The sequence below is a fragment of the Aquarana catesbeiana genome, linkage group LG04, assembly GCF_042186555.1.
Source record: "Aquarana catesbeiana isolate 2022-GZ linkage group LG04, ASM4218655v1, whole genome shotgun sequence".
Taxonomy (NCBI): Eukaryota; Metazoa; Chordata; class Amphibia; order Anura; family Ranidae; genus Aquarana; species Aquarana catesbeiana.
The window spans coordinates 234,341,395-234,357,373 of record NC_133327.1 but is presented as its reverse complement, the minus strand read 5'-3'; the positions used below and the strand labels follow the sequence as shown (position 1 = coordinate 234,357,373).

The 15,979-nt window shown below is 42.9% G+C and overlaps 1 protein-coding gene across 2 annotated transcripts in view; it reads right to left on the bottom strand.

The window, feature by feature from the left end:
- Positions 1 to 15,979, bottom strand: part of PIK3CA (phosphatidylinositol-4,5-bisphosphate 3-kinase catalytic subunit alpha) — a 242,171-nt gene that overhangs the window by 216,567 nt on the left and 9,625 nt on the right. Inside the window, exon 2 of one of the 2 annotated variants that reach the window (XM_073626255.1) lies at positions 11,903 to 12,032. The exons of the other annotated variant lie outside the window; for it this stretch is intronic. The gene's annotated coding sequence lies outside the window, so the exon portion shown is untranslated. The remainder of the gene's footprint in view (positions 1 to 11,902; positions 12,033 to 15,979) is intronic. 2 annotated transcript variants of the gene reach the window in all.

Below are 15,979 nucleotides of genomic sequence, written 5' to 3'. Positions count from 1 at the left end.
TGTGGGCAGGACTAAACGCCCCCTCAGAGTTAGATTAAATGAGCATGTGACCAACATCCTCAATAGTTTCCCCAAACACCCAGTGTCCAGACATTATTTGGAAGTTCACAATAAAAATCCGGACAAAACTGTCTTCCTGGGTATTGACAAATATACACGCCCCTGGAGAGGTGGATCTCTGGTGCGAGGGATCTCTCGTTTAGAAATGGCATGGATTTTTAAAATTAAATGTTACACACCATTCGGGTTGAACGTGGAAGTAGACCTAAATGCTTTCATTGACAATGCTTAAAGTTGGTTCCAATGTTAACTCGATGTGACATCTCAGCGTTAATGGAAGATTTTAATTTTCCCTTCCCCTTCTTTTCCTTTTGATACATTTTTTTAAGGAATTTTTTTAAATAAAATAATTTTTTATTTTATTTTTTATTTTATTTATCATTTTTTGTTTATAGATAAAATATTTTTTATAGAGAATTTTTTTTTTTTTCAAATATTTTCGCGACTTGTTTAAGATCTATTGTTCTGACAATATTTCTCATAATACAATATAATATGACATTTCCCATAATATTATTTTTGTGCCTCTTTTAGGCACTGGATATGCATATCAATTTCAATTGTATTATAATCTGTCCTTAATATTATTTTGGGGAGTATAGGCTCTCAACATTCATACATAACATGAGATATAACCTCATGGTTAATATGTGTTCACAAGGAATATATTATAATATTTTTTCTAATTTATGGAGATTGTTTTTATTTTTATTTGAGGTTATTCACTTGGTTTTCTGAATTCTTATAGCCATTTTCTTTATCACCACAAGATGGCAGAGTGTCGAGGCTTATAATCAATTTGCCCAGTAGTTTCAAGGAATATTGAATCAGCTTGACCCCTCAGAGGAAGGATTTCTTGATTGGACACTTTCCTATCCGTTTGTTTAAGGTGCTCTTTCACACGGGGCGGATCAGTGATGATCCGCCCCGTGAACACCTGCTTGCTCAGCGGGGATCGCTCCGCCGATCCCCGCTGAGCAGAAAAATGACAGGTCCATCGCTGCACACTGTGCAGCGACGGACCTGTCAGAGCGCCGCTCTCCCCTATGGGGGATCGGATGATGACGGACCGTAGTGTCCGTCGTCACCCGATCCGATAACGGATGGAAAAGTAGGTTTTTCCTCCGTTACACTTTTCGGATCGGAGCGGGTCGGATGTCAGCGGACATGTCATCGCTGACATCCGACGCTCCATAGGGATACATGCATGTCCGTTTTTCATCCGAAAACGGAAGGATGAAAAACGGACATACGGATCCCTCGTGTGAAAGAGGCCTTACACTACACAATTTCATACTAAACAATCTGTTTTAAGTACAAGTGTTTTTAGTACGAGCACAAGATTCATTTTTGGCTTTCTTCCCCTTTTTAATACGAGCCGCGATCCGATAGGCGGCTCCAATAGTTCTCTCTTCCACCGCTGAGATCTCAAAACGAGGCGTGGTCTCTTTGTATCTTATTTAAGGCGAGGACTCAGAGCGTCGCCCGTTCCCCAGACGACGCCATTTGTGGTGAAACGTACATCGGGAGTTTGACGCTCTGACGTCATCGCCATTCTAGTGTGGACGGGTGCTCGCTATGCCGGACGGCTATTTGCTGTATTTTAATCTGCTTATGTAAGTTTTCTACCTTCTTTTATTAAACCATCTTGCCAGTATTACGCTATGGTCAGTTTCTTTTCATCTACATTCCTGTAAGACGAGAGGTTGGGGTCCTCGCTATATCCTCCTAGCCACGCTGTATGCAATCAAAGTACATCAGCTGGATGTCCCATTCCAGGACGGAATATAGGCTGTTTTTTGCTTGCCTTGCGGTAAGCGCAATATTTGTGTGGTGGCGGATCACTGAGTGTGGTGTCTCTCTCATCTTTACCACAGAGTCTGGTTGTGTCTACTCATGGGTTATTCTCTGGGACTGATTTTTGCTAATCATTATACATAAGGATTCCCATCTACTACACATGGACATCACCTTTTGATTTATAGTTATATGTATGGACTTATGTTCATTTTTCTGATTATCGCAATGTTTTACCCATACACATGAATTTTTTCCACTGAAGTTTTCAAGATTATTTCACATTTCTTATCAATATTTAGTGCGGTTATTTCTTTTTTCTTTTTGGTATTTTGGTGCACATCTCACTGTTTAACTGCTGCTTTTTTGGGGGGTATATTTATTTAGTGGTAGCGCAGTATATTTTTTGTTTTTTGAATTTTAGCAGTAGACCTCCTCTGTAAATCTAAAGTGGTAACCTGTAAAGGCTTTTAAAAATGTATTTATTTTGTTGCCACTGCACGTTTGTGCGCAATTGTAAAGCATGTCATGTTTGGTATCCATGTACTCGGCCTAAGATCATCTTTTTTATTTCATCAAACATTTGGGCAATATAGTGTGTTTTAGTGCATTAAAATTTAAAAAAGTGTGTTTTTTCCCAAAAAAAATGCGTTTGAAAAATCGCTGCGCAAATACTGTGTGAAAAAAAAAATGAAACACCCACCATTTTAATCTGTAGGGCATTTGTTTTAAAAAAATATATAATGTTTGGAGGTTCAAAGTAATTTTCTTGCAAAAAAAAAAAAAAATTTTTTCATGTAAACAAAAAGTGTCAGAAAGGGCTTTGTCTTCAAGTGGTTAGAAGTGTGGGTGATGTGTGACATAAGCTTCTAAATGTTGTGCATAAAATGTCAGGACAGTTCAAAACCCCCCCAAATGACCCCATTTTGGAAAGTAGACACCCCAAGCTATTTGCTGAGAGGCATGTCGAGTCCATGGAATATTTTATATTGTGACACAAGTTGTGGGAAAGAGACAAAATTTTTTTTAATTTTTTTTTTTTTTTGCACAAAGTTGTCACTAAATGATATATTGCTCAAACATGCCATGGGAATATGTGAAATTACACCCCAAAATAAATTCTGTTGCTTCTCCTGAGTACGAGGATACCACATGTGTGAGACTTTTTGGGAGCCTAGCCGTGTACAGGACCCCGAAAACCAAGCACTGCCTTCAGGCTTTCTAAGGGCGTAAATTTTTGATTTCACTCTTCACTGCCTATCACAGTTTCGGAGGCCATGGAATGCCTAGGTGGCACAACCCCCCCCCCCCAAATGACCCGATTTTGGAAAGTAGACACCCCAAGCTATTTGCTGAGAGGTATAGTGAGTATTTTGCAGACCTCACTTTTTGTCACAAAGTTTTGAAAATTGAAAAAAAAAAAAAAAAAAAAAGTTTGTCTTTCTTCATTTTCAAAAACAAATGAGAACTGCTAAATACTCACCATGCCTCTCAGCAAATAGCTTGGGGTGTCTACTTTCCAAAATGGGGTCATTTGGGGGGGTTTTGTGTCACCTGGGCATTCCATGGCCTCCGAAACTGTGATAGGCAGTGAAGAGTGAAATCAAAAATGTACACCCTTAGGAATCCTGAAAGCGATGATTGGTTTTCGGGGTCCTGTAGGCGGCTAGACTCCCAAAAAGTCCCACACATGTGGTATCCCTGTACTCAGGAGAAGCAGCTGAATGTATTTTGGGGTGCAATTCCACATATGCCCATGGCCTGTGTGAGCAATATATCATTTAGTGACAACTTTTTGTAATTTTTTTTTTTTTTTGTCATTCAATCACTTGGGACAAAATAAAATTAATATTCAATGGGCTCAACATGCCTCTCAGCAATTTCCTTGGGGTGTCTACTTTCCAAAATGGGGTCATTTGGGGGGGGGGGGGGGGGGGGTTGTACTGCCCTGCCATTTTAGCACCTCAAGAAACATAGGCAGTCATAAACTAAAAGCTGTGTAAATTCCAGAAAATGTACCCTAGCTTGTAGACGCTATAACTTTTGCGCAAACCAATAAATATACACTTATTGACATTTTTTTTACCAAAGACATGTGGCCGAATACATTTTGGCCTAAATGTATGACTAAAATTAAGTTTATTGGATTTTTTTTTTATAACAAAAAAGTAGAAAATATCAATTTTTTTTCTAAATTTTCGGTCTTTTTCAGTTTATAGCGCAAAAAATAAAAACCTGCAGAGGTGATCAAATACCATCAAAAGAAAGCTCTATTGGTGGGAAGAAAAGGACGCAAATTTCGTTTGGGTACAGCATTGCATGACCGCGCAATTAGCAGTTAAAGCGACGCAGTGCCAAATTGGAAAAAGTCCTCTGGTCTTTAGGCAGCCAAATGGTCCGGGGCTGAAGTGGTTAAGGGGAAACATGTAAAGGTGTTGGAATGGCCTAGCCAAAGCCAAGACCTCAATCCAATAGGAAATCTGTGGTCAAACATAAAGATTGCTGTTCACAAGCGCAAACCAGCCAACTTGAAGGAGCTGGAGCAGTTTTGCAAGGAGGAATGGGCAAAAATCCCCATGGTAAGATGTGGCAAGCTCATAGAGACTTATCCAAAGCGACTTGGAGCTGTGATGGCCGCAAAAGGTGGCTCTACAAAGTATTGACTTTAGGGGGTGATAAGTTATGGACATTGACTTTTTCTGTTATTTTGTCCTATTTGTTGTTTGCTTCACAATAAAAAAAAAAAAATCTTCAAAGTTGTGGGCATGTTCTGTAAATTAAATGATGCAAATCCTCAAACAATCCATGTTAATTCCAGGTTGTGAGGCAACAAAACACAAAAAATGCCAAGGAGGTGAATAATTTTGCAAAGCACTGTATATGTTAACTTACATATAAAAGCCTCCAATGTGTAGACATTCAAAAGCCCTGAGAATGTGGCTGGGTGCCACTATCTTGGATGTGACATCAGCAGCCCCAACAGACTCCCTTGTTACTCAAGTGACACTCTGTAGTTATTTTTCTTTACTTCTTTCCTGTTAGTTTTATAAATGTTTATGTATGGAGAAGGGGGGGGGGGGGTTAAAGAAGCTGTCAGCACAGTGAGTAATTAGACACTGGCAAAAGAGGAGAGGGCTGTGGAAGAAGAGTGTTGTTCAAAGAATGCCATACATGGCTCAAATTTCAACTGCTTGTTGCTTAATTGGTTCATCAAGCCTTATGCAGATTAAAGCGTTTTTTTTTTTGGGGGGGGGGGGGTTAAAGAAAAAAAGAAGGATCCTGTTCCTTTAAAGCATGTTATACAGCACAGTACTTGTGCTGTGTATTTTGGCTCCTCTATCACCTGAAATACCTGGCAGATCCTGCCAGTTTCTACCCTCCCCTCTATACACGGACCACAATATATCAGGGCTGCTGAGCCCTGACACCGTTGTCAGTGTACGTACCTCCGTCATACGCTGCTATCTGCAGCTCTCCTGTGTCTCCCTCTGTCCTCCTCCTCCCCTCCCTGCCTGTCATCTCTCACCATTGCTGATATGCTCCTCTTCCCACTGCTTCAAGGTACTGCATGGCCACAAGAGCCTCAAATAACACAACTGCACACCCAGAAGGGCCCGGAACATCCCACATCACTGCACAGGCTGGAGTCACACTTATAAAAAGGTACTGTTTCGACTTACAAACAAATTTGACTTAAGAACAAAACTACAGTCCCTATCTTGTTCGTAACCCAAGGACCGCCTGTATGTGGGATAAGGGAAAACCTTAACGGACCTAGCCGATTTGTGCGTATCAAAAGGGGACAGGCACTTCCGTCACCTGCCCTGACAGAGTCCTTAATTTTAAGCATCTATTGCATGGAAGTAATCAGTGTGGACACCAGTACTTTCTCCTGTGCGGCTACAGAGGTCTGAGGAATTTGGGGGATGCAGCAGCAGAGCCTGCCTGGGACTCAAGAACCATTGAAGATGAAAGCGATAGCAGGGGACGTTTCCTGTTTGCATTGCGCCCAAACACTGCCTGCACCCAGGAGACAAAACAACTCCAGTAACACCCGCAGCGATTCATGGAGAATAGAGGACCCTGAGGAACCCACCGCATCCATAAAAGGAACAGAAGGGGATTCCATATGCAACCCAGCCAGGGGAGGCACTTCTGCAGAGTAGGACACCCTAGTAAGGAGGGGAACAACAAACCCACGCCCCAGACCACCAGCAGAGAGGGAGGTAAACCAGAAAGGACTCACCACCAGCCAAACTACCAAAAGAAAGCATTGTGCTGCTGTAAATGGGTGCCGCTTGAGATGGATGCTGCCAGAGGATGGATGCCACTCATGAGAAAGAGCCTGCTAGATTCTCCACTGGACGAGTCCCAGAGGGATTTGCCTGCCAAGTCGTGTGCCAAGGACCACCCAGCACACCTTCTGAGAACCAGGTCCCAGACAAGATGGCCACTGCCACATGGCTAAAAGAAAATGGCATCCATGCATATCCTCAGCCAGCTCCCATGCATTTTTATGGGAATGGTCCTCCACAAAATGGCCATCTAACCTGTACTAAAAAAACATAACCGCCGTGGCTCCAGGAAAATGGCCACTGGCCAATGCAGGACACGTCAGCTGTCATGTGGCCTACTAGACCTCAGGAGGAGGGAAAACCCACACAGGACCCCAAGAGCGACAGCGCAAGCCACCCACCCAAGTATACTCGTGGGACAAAGGCTGCCAGGCATTATCACGTGGAACAGACAAGAGGAGGAGGAAGCTCTGTGTGGGAGGACAAGAGATAATGTGAGCAAGGGAAGTTCAGTCAGGGAGGACAGGAGGGCCACCAGAGGCCAAGGGGAGAAGGGGACCCCACAGGACCAACCACCCCAGAGTACTCACGCATCACATCTGGGGAGGAAATTGGGGGGGGGGGGGGGGGGCGGGGTGTGATGCATGTACTGGTTAGTCCAGCGGAGCCTGCAAGTATGGCTCCTATGACAGATCATCCTCTCCACCAAAGTGTGGGGGGGCTGTCGGGCAGGGTAACAGACACCGCCACCCAGTCATATGTGTCCCCGTGAGATGTTTACCTCTCTGGCTGCCAAGGTCCAGGATGGGGCTGTCACAGCTGACCCAGCATGCAGATAAAGGTCTGCGTGGGCTCGTTGGTCAGACTGGGATGACCACTGGACCTAGATTATCCAGCCCGGCTACTGATCAAAGACCTCCACAGGAAGAAGTCCCCATGGTCAAGATCAGAAGACCTGTGTCCATCAACGATTGCAAGAGAAATCCTGTTTGGAAAATACCATACTGCATTCTCTACTAAAGGGGTTTTTTATTCAAGTGGAAATGTGTCATTATTGTATTTTTTTTACTTTTATGATGGTTTTTCAATTGTAATAAAATAATGTTTTGAATTCAGTGTGTGGCATTTCCTGAAAGGCACATTTAAAAGTTCCACTATCTATGTCTCTCTCTACTGGTTGACAGTAGATAGACCGTTGATCAGACTGTACTCTTATAGGGATGGTTCCCTCAGGGAAATTGATATAGGTTATCTGGCATCACCCCAAATACTAATGGAATTGTGTGTACTTTATAAAGGCTTGTGTATCACATATTTTATATTTGTTTAGACTGTCATACGGGATCCTTTAGTTGTACTTTAAAATGGACAGAGGCTGAAGCCTCATGCAGCCTGAGCCTAGGATCAAATAGGGATTCATAACACCACACTTAAGACCAGGTCAAGTTTTAGGGCATATTTTAGGGGTAAAGGTTAGGTGTTAAAATAAAATTTTCATTGGGAGAAATATGGTGGCTGCCATTGCAGACCTCCTGAAAGGGCATGATGCCTGGTAGCCTCTTGTTTTAACATGTCCTGAGGACAAGTATGCAAGAAAATCAGCATGGGGTCTGAACAACAGTCACAGTCGTGCTCAAAAGTATGCATACCCTTGCAGAAATCGTGACATTTTGGCATTCATTTTGAAAATATGACTGATCATGCAAAAAGAAAAAAAAAAAAAACTGTCTTTCATTTAAGGATAGCAATCGCGCCTCCCCGGCAACATGTCTCCCGGAGTTATTTCTGGGCATCGCGGGCTCCAGCGCTGTGATTGGCCAGAGCCCCGATGACGTCACTCCCGCACAGGAGCCGCCGGTAACGGCGCATCAGCTTAAGCAACGGCACGAACGTGCTTCAGTGCCGATGATAATCGTCACGTGCTGATACAGTGGATATCTCCTAAACCGTGCAGGTTTAGGAGATATCCATGGTAGCTACAGGCAAGCCTTATTATAGGCTTACCTGTAGTATAAAGTGGTCTCTAAGGGTATCTTTTTATATCCTTTTCCATCTTTGTGAAGTTTTATTACCTTGTTATTACGCAGGTCTTTTGACTGTTCTTTTCTACCTCCTCATGGCTCAGTGTCTAGCCTGCTTAGTGCATCCATGCGAGAGCTAACAAACTCATTCACTATTTATAGGCAGACACCAATTGTGATTTAAGGGCCATTTGGGCAATTTCTGTTATTACAATTTAAAAATGATCCAAAAAACTATGTGATAATACATGGCTTCATGTGATTGCTATCCTTAAATAAAAGACGTTTTTTGGCATGATCAGTCATATTTTCAATATTAATACCAAATTTTCACAATTTCTGCCAGGGTATGCAAACTTTTGAGCACAGCTGTATGTAAGCTTTTTTTCCTGATCAGGCGACTCAAAGCACTGAATACACTGCATCGGCATAACAGTCAGGAAACTAGTATTTTCAGAAGGTCAGAAACAGCAGCCATACTTCATTAGCACTGGTGCTCTGCAGTATCAATCCTTCTGAATGGCACCTCACACACTGGAACTGCAGTGCTTTACAAGGTAACAGTGAGTAGTGGTGCTCTGCGATAAAAAAAAAAAAAAAAAAAAAACACTGCAGGTATGTTTTTCTGTCCATTCAAAAAAGAAATATGTTATGGGGGCTGCAGATTTTGCTTCAGTGCTGAGAGCCCCACACCAAAAATCACCAGCACAGAGAATAAATCATTGCGATAATACATACATCTCTATATTAGAGCTGCACAATTAATCGTTAAAAAAAATTGTGATCTCGATTCACCCCTGATCTTTCCTGCTGAGTTTGCCATACTTTCATATAAAGAAGTGGAGAAATTACCTACTCACTCAGCTGTCAAAAGAAAGCATCTGGGCAGTCTGCCAAGTTTAGAACTTGAAACATTGTAACTAACTTTCTTCTTAGATCAAAGGGATAGAACTTCCGTGTAAACAAATAACGGAAATCTGCCAAGTTTTAAACAATGTGTAAATGCAGGAAGTTTAACCACTTAAAGTCTAAATCTTTTTCTGTCACTTAAATTAAAATCAATATTTTTTGCTAAAAAAAAAAAAATTACTTGGAACCCCCAAACATAATTATATATATATATATATATATATATATATATATATATATATATATATATTTATTTATTTATTTGGGGGTTCCAAGTAGTTTTTTTTAGCAAAAAATATTCATTTTAACTTAAGAAGTGACAGAAAACATATATATATTTTAGCAGAGACCCTAGGGAATAAAATGGCACTTGCTGCAATATTTTATGTCACACTATATTTGCCCAGCGGTCTTTCAAATACAATTTTTTGGGAAAAAATATACTTCAATAAATAAATAAAAAAACGAAACAGTAAAGTTAGCCCAATTTTTTTTTTGTTTTAATGTGAAAGATGATGTTACGCCGTGAGAATTGCGAGATAATCAGGATCTATCCTGTAAGCAAAAAAAATCATGATTCTTGACAGAATCGTGCAGCTCTAATCTAAAAAAAAAAAAAAAAAACCCCACACACCACACACACACAGTGGGGGTTTATTTACTAAAAGTGGAGGGTGCAAAATCTGGTGCAGCTCTGCATAGAAACCAATTGGCCTCCACATTTTATTGCCAAATCCTTATTGAACAAGCTGAAGTGTTAGAAGCTGTTTGGCTACCATGCACAGCTGCACTAGATGAGTGCACCAGTTTTAGTAAATCTCCCCCACTATGTGATGTGCCCCATATGAAAGTTGGCCAACTGATAAGGAGTTTAAAAAAAAGTGACAAATTCATTCATCTGGACAGGATTCATCAGTAAAATGCATGTCTACTTTTATCAAGGGAAAAATAAGCTGATATTAAGCTCCTTTCAAACATGTTTGAAATGTCACTGTCTGAGAATAAACATATCTGCAGACAATACAGCTGTCTACGCTCCATAAATATCAGTGGTATATCCTCAGTTGCCTGTTTCCTCTCTTACAGGAAATAACAAGGCAAAGGAAAGCATTCTACCTAGAACCACAGCTTAAAAACAGCCCTAAAAACAAATCTCTGGGGAAATGTAAACATGGATTAATAAAACACATTTTATGTACAAATTATTTTTATACAATTATCCAATATTAACGTGTTGGAAAACATCTAGACAATATCTAGTGATTAAAACAAAGTGAACATGTTTATGTCAAACATTGCCAAATCTAGAGATAATGTCTAACCTTATGTCCTTAATGAAATAACATTTTTGCATTACATTACAGTACACTAGTTTTACAGGATTAGCAGTCATACTATAAACAGGCATTGAACAGCTGACAAATCAACTCACATTTATTACGCCTTCAGGGAACAAAATATTATTTATACTACTATTTATCAATTGCATCCTGCACACATCACTCAGTAAATAGGCAGCTTGTTGGAACAGCCAAGTAAGTAGTAGAATCAAGGGGAAAACTTGACAAAGTCTACTGCTTTTTACACATACACAAACCAGGTTGTACAATCTGGCTACCCAAGTTAGAAAATGAAGGTGTCAGGCCATCGAGTGTGGTGTATCCATGGTCACTAAGCACTTAACCACTTGAAGACCAGGCCTTTTCTGGCACTTTGTTTACAGAAAATTACTTAGGACCCCCAAATATTATAACATTTTTTAAAGCAGAGGCCCTACAGAATAAATTGGTGGGTTTTATCATTTTTATGTTGCACAGTATTTGCGCAGCCGTTATTCAAAAGCAATGTGTAGGACAATCGCTGTGTGTGTGTGTGTGCGCGAGGCTGACGCACGTGTTCGCCTTTGCGTGCTAGCACAGGGGGCACTTTAAAAAAAAAAAAAAAAAAATTTTATTTTTTTTTTCCCACAATTGCTTTACATTTTTTAATCACTTTTATTGCTGTCACAAGGAATGTAAACATCCCTTGTGACAGCAATAGGTACGTGACAGGTACTCTTTATGGAGGGAATTGAAGTCAATAAGAAAATACGTTTCTAAAGCCTCATTACACACGATCAGACTTTGTACAAACTTTCCCGTGGATTTTTGTACAAAGGGCGTTGGCCATAAACTAAGCATACACACGGCAGGACTTTTTCAGCCAACTTTTACCAAATCACGTGGTTTTTCAGCTCTTTACTGCCACCCTTTGGTCAACTTCTGTATTGTTGTCTGATCTTTTGCATTGGTTCTGAGCATGCGTGCTTGTACTTTGGACTAAAGTCCTATGGACTTGTGTACACACGATAGGATTTTGCACCATAGGACTTTTGTTGCTGGAAAGTTTGTCTGTTTGCACAGCCAACATTTGTCCGATGAAAACCGAAAGAGTATGTCCAAACAGGCAACATCCTACCGTGTGTATGGGCCTTAAGGAATCTCTTCAGAAAATGTTTGCCATTTAAGGGTGAATTTACATGTACTGCGGTGACAGGTGTTTTATTGCATTATAAAATGCCTGTCTCTGCAAGGACACACCAGAAACAATTTTGAGTGCAAAAAAAAAAAAAATGAAACAATGTGTAAAAAAAAAAAAAAAAAAAAAAAAAAAAAAAAAGGACTGGCAGTGAAAGATTTAAGGGAAATACGTGTTAGTGTAGTGACTTTATTATTTTGAATTATTATTTGAACCAGAGCACTATCATTGATGTGCTGTTTAGTACACCATAACACCACAACTTACACAGTGCACCCAAGCACCACCTTCCCCCCACATCACCTTCATACTTGCCAACAGTCCAGATTTTTCCAGCTTCACCAATTTCAGATCCATGTCCCAGTCTTTCCATGTCCCGTGAAGAATCACGGAAAATTGGCTGTGTCACGGGATGGCCGCACGCAGCTTCCACCTGTAAAAAAAAACGGCCGCGGCCTGACTTTTGAACTGCATATGCCCTGCACGGGCAAGCTTGGCTGTTCTGGCGCGGGCAAGCTCGGCTGTGGGCACATACACAATGACACCATCATCGTATCACCCTAAAAAAAGTGGGCATGCCTACGGAAGACACCGGTGGATCGGCCGGGCTGTGAGTGGAGGAGTTCAGGATACAACAGGTGACATCAACCAGGACAGGACTGAAGGTGATCACCCCATCTTCTCTGTATACCTCCTCATCTCCTGTGGCACGTCAGCAGACTCTCTGATCCCATCTCCTGTGGCACGTCAGCAGACTCTCTGACCCCATCTCCTGTGGCACGTCAGCAGACTCTCTGACCCCATCTCCTGTATCACGTTGGCAGTCTGACCATCTCTTTTATCTGTTTGATGGGATCTGTCTTGGGGGGGTGTTTGGAGTATGTTTGTCTGCTGAGTGTTAAACTTTCTGTTATACTCATATTGCTATTGTGGTGTAGGATCTGCTCTTTTTTTGTTCTCTCTCCCTCCATCTTTCTCCCGCCCTCTTTCTTGCTCTTCTCCCTCCCTTTTTTCCTTCATTCCTCTTTCATCTCAGGCTATTTAACCACTTCCCCTTTAAGCCACACCCAATAATTAGCATAGTTTAAACCGTGCAGCATTTTTCCACTACAGATAGACCACGCCTACTAACGAATGCCCCGCCCCTAAAATAATGTCCATTTTTTTTTTTTTTAAGAATGTTGGCAATTATGCACCTTACAACTGTTCCACTGCAAATAACATTCTTGAATAAGCCCCACATAATGTCTGGAAGGCCAACAGGGGGCAGAGATTCCCATACAGCTATGAAGGGGGTGAGTAGCCTCTGTGTTCACAGGCCAAAGTGGTGGTCATAGGCATGAGCCTTCATCTTGGGTGCTGAATACGCTATACAGCCATAGTATGCTGAGGAGGTGGTGGAGTGGCTAACCAGTCATCATCCTTTTCTGTCATACATGCCCAGACTAGCTTGCAGCCCAACGCAGCTGCCAAAACTGCATATTCTGGCTCAACAACTACTCCTGCTGTTGCCCCACCAACTGGCACGGAGGTGGCTGAATTATTTAAGCATAGGTCAGTCTTAGCCACTTGCTCCTAGAGGATGTGCAGCAATTGTCAGTAATGTTCCACACAGTCGCAGCATACTGCCAAGTTAGCTCCAGTGATTTTGAGGCGTGATTAGGTCTCTGACTGTACCTGGGTGCCCAATAGAGCAGATAAGGAAAGTGCAAGGAAGTGGCATGATCCCAACAAGACAGGATGTTATCCAGGGGCAATTGTCAGGGAGCGGAGGGAGAAGCCAACCTATTCTGCTCAGTGACAGAGCTCCATGGATACAGGGCACAGTTGTTCCCTTGGCCCATTCCCCAGACCTCAGTCATGTGGGCCTTTATCAGCATGTGTGCAAGAGACTGCACGTCTGACCTCGCACCATGCAGTTCATTGGGAACAGCTACAGGTCGGAAAAAGAGCCTTACTCATCCTCCTTCTACTCGTTCGCGGTCCACCATTACCCCCACTATACACCATGCCCTACCATCAATAGGGATGATGGTTTACCAAGGGGTGTCATAGGTCTACCCTATGGCTCCTCCCTTGCAAGAAGCAACACAGAGTAAGGGCAAACATAGGCAGGAACCTTGCTCTGATGCCAGTACTACATAACCAGCTTTAGGATTTGACTGCCCTAGGCTGCTAAAGTGAAACAGAAAATACACCTCCAGCCACCCCAGTGTTTTACAACTCCTGCCTCTAGCTGGTGGATTCTGGCCCCTTTCAGAAATTTACGAACTGTGCTGTATTGCAGCGGCAGGTTCCTGGCCATGATTTCTTCACCTGTAAAGCCATCACATGGAAGGCAAGGTTTCCACATCACTGGACTACATTGTCAGCAGCAAGGTCCACATGACATCAGACATGTGGTTTAGCAAGTACAGGCAGGAATGCAAAATATAATTTACAGCCCACTAGGTGACTGCTGGCAGCTAGGAAGGGTGCAGGATGGACCTCACCACTGGAGCTTGCTTTGCTGCCCTGGGTCCTTACAGATACCAGAACTGTCACTCCACCTCCTCGATGCCCCCTTCTGCCAATTCATCCTCTGAATTATCAGTTCCTGTTAAAGTGGAGTTCCACCCAAAAATGGAACTTCCACTTTTTGGATTCCCCCCCCTCCAGTGTCACATTTGGCACATTTCAGGGGGAGGAGGAGCAGATACCTGTCTAATACAGGTATTTGCTCCCACTTCCTGGCATAGATTCCTGATTGCGGTGACCTACACCACTTCGCCGCTACCCCGCTGTATTCTGTGAGACACAGAATACAGCAGGGACCTGAGAGGACGCGCAGCTCGACTTGCGCAGTAGGGAACCAGGAAGTGAAGCCGCATGGCTTCACTTCCTGGTTCCCTCACCGAGGATGGCGGCGGCAGCAGCCAAGAGCCGAAGGACGGATCGGCTGCCGACACTGCGGGCTCCCTGGACAGGTAAGTGTCCATATATGGGAAGGAAGGAAGGAAGGAAGGAAGGAAGGAAGGAAGGAAGGAAGGAAGGAAGGAAGAAGGAAGGAAGGAAGGAAGGAAGGAAGGAGGAAGGAAGGAAGGAAGGAAGGAAGGAAGGAAGGAAGGAAGGAAGGAAGGAAGGAAGGAAGGAAGGAAGGAAGGAAGGAAGGAAGGAAGGAAGGAAGGAAGGAAGAAAGAAAGAAAGAAAGAAAGAAAGAAAGAAAGAAAGAAAGAAAGAAAGAAAGAAAGAAAGAAGAAAGAAAGAAAGAAAGAAAGAAGAAAGAAAGAAAGAAAGAAAGAAAGAAAGAAAGAAAGAAAGAAAGAAAGAAAGAAAGAAAGAAAGAAGATAGGGTATACAAAATAAGGTATAGATTTATTGCATCTTTATTGCAATATTGCGGTGGACAAATGGGACACTTGACAATTATACAGTGATCAGTGCTATAAAAATGTCACTGCAGGGAAGGGGTTAACTGTGTTCCTAGGTGAGTTCTAACTGTAGGGGGGATGGGACTGAATAGGGGGAGAGGGGGAGAGGGGGAGAGGGGGAGAGGGGGAGAGGGGGAGAGGGGGAGAGGGGGAGAGGGGAGAGGGGGAGAGGGGAGAGGGGGAGAGGGGGAGAGGGGGAGAGGGAAGAGAGGGGGAGAGGGGGAGAGGGGGAGAGGGAGAGAGATTCATACTTTGTGTGTTCATACTACCTCTCTCCTCTGAAAGAACCGGGATTTGTGTGTTTACACACACAGATCCCGGTTCTCGCTCTGTCATGAGCGATCGTGAGTGCCCATCGCCCCTAGTGCCTAAAAGGCGAAGCGACGTAAAGTACCTAGGCCCAATTTTCTGAAGCTGTAAGACAGTTGCAGGTATGCTGAATATTTGTTAGCGCAGGGTTCATCCTGTGCGCTGCAGGTGTAGATTTCTTTTAGCATACTTGGGGGGGGGGGGGGGGGGGGGGGGAATCGCCACCTATGTGGTTAACATGTATAAGCTGGCCTCAGCTGCACCACTTCACATGCCATGTCCTCTGACATGTTTCACCCACTCACCAGGCTTGGTCATAGATTTCTGTTATGGTCTTTGTGCAGAAAAATTGAGCATTGGTGGTGCCCAATGACCCAAACTAAAATTTACAAGTGCTGCTCAAGGCTCCACTAGGTCCTTTGATGTGGCAACTGCTTGGAGTGCAGACAAGGACAGAGCTTGTCCCAACTCTAGACATCTAATGGAAAAGGGAAAAAGCCCTGAAGTTGCACATCTCTTCAAAACCCCCATATAAAAAAAAAAAAAAAAAAAAGGATGTATGACAGCCTCCGCCCAGGCTCCAACCAGGCCACGCCCCCACCATATTTCACTCCGCCAATGAAGCCTAGTCACGGGGATTCGTTTTTCTTCAGCATGTGAC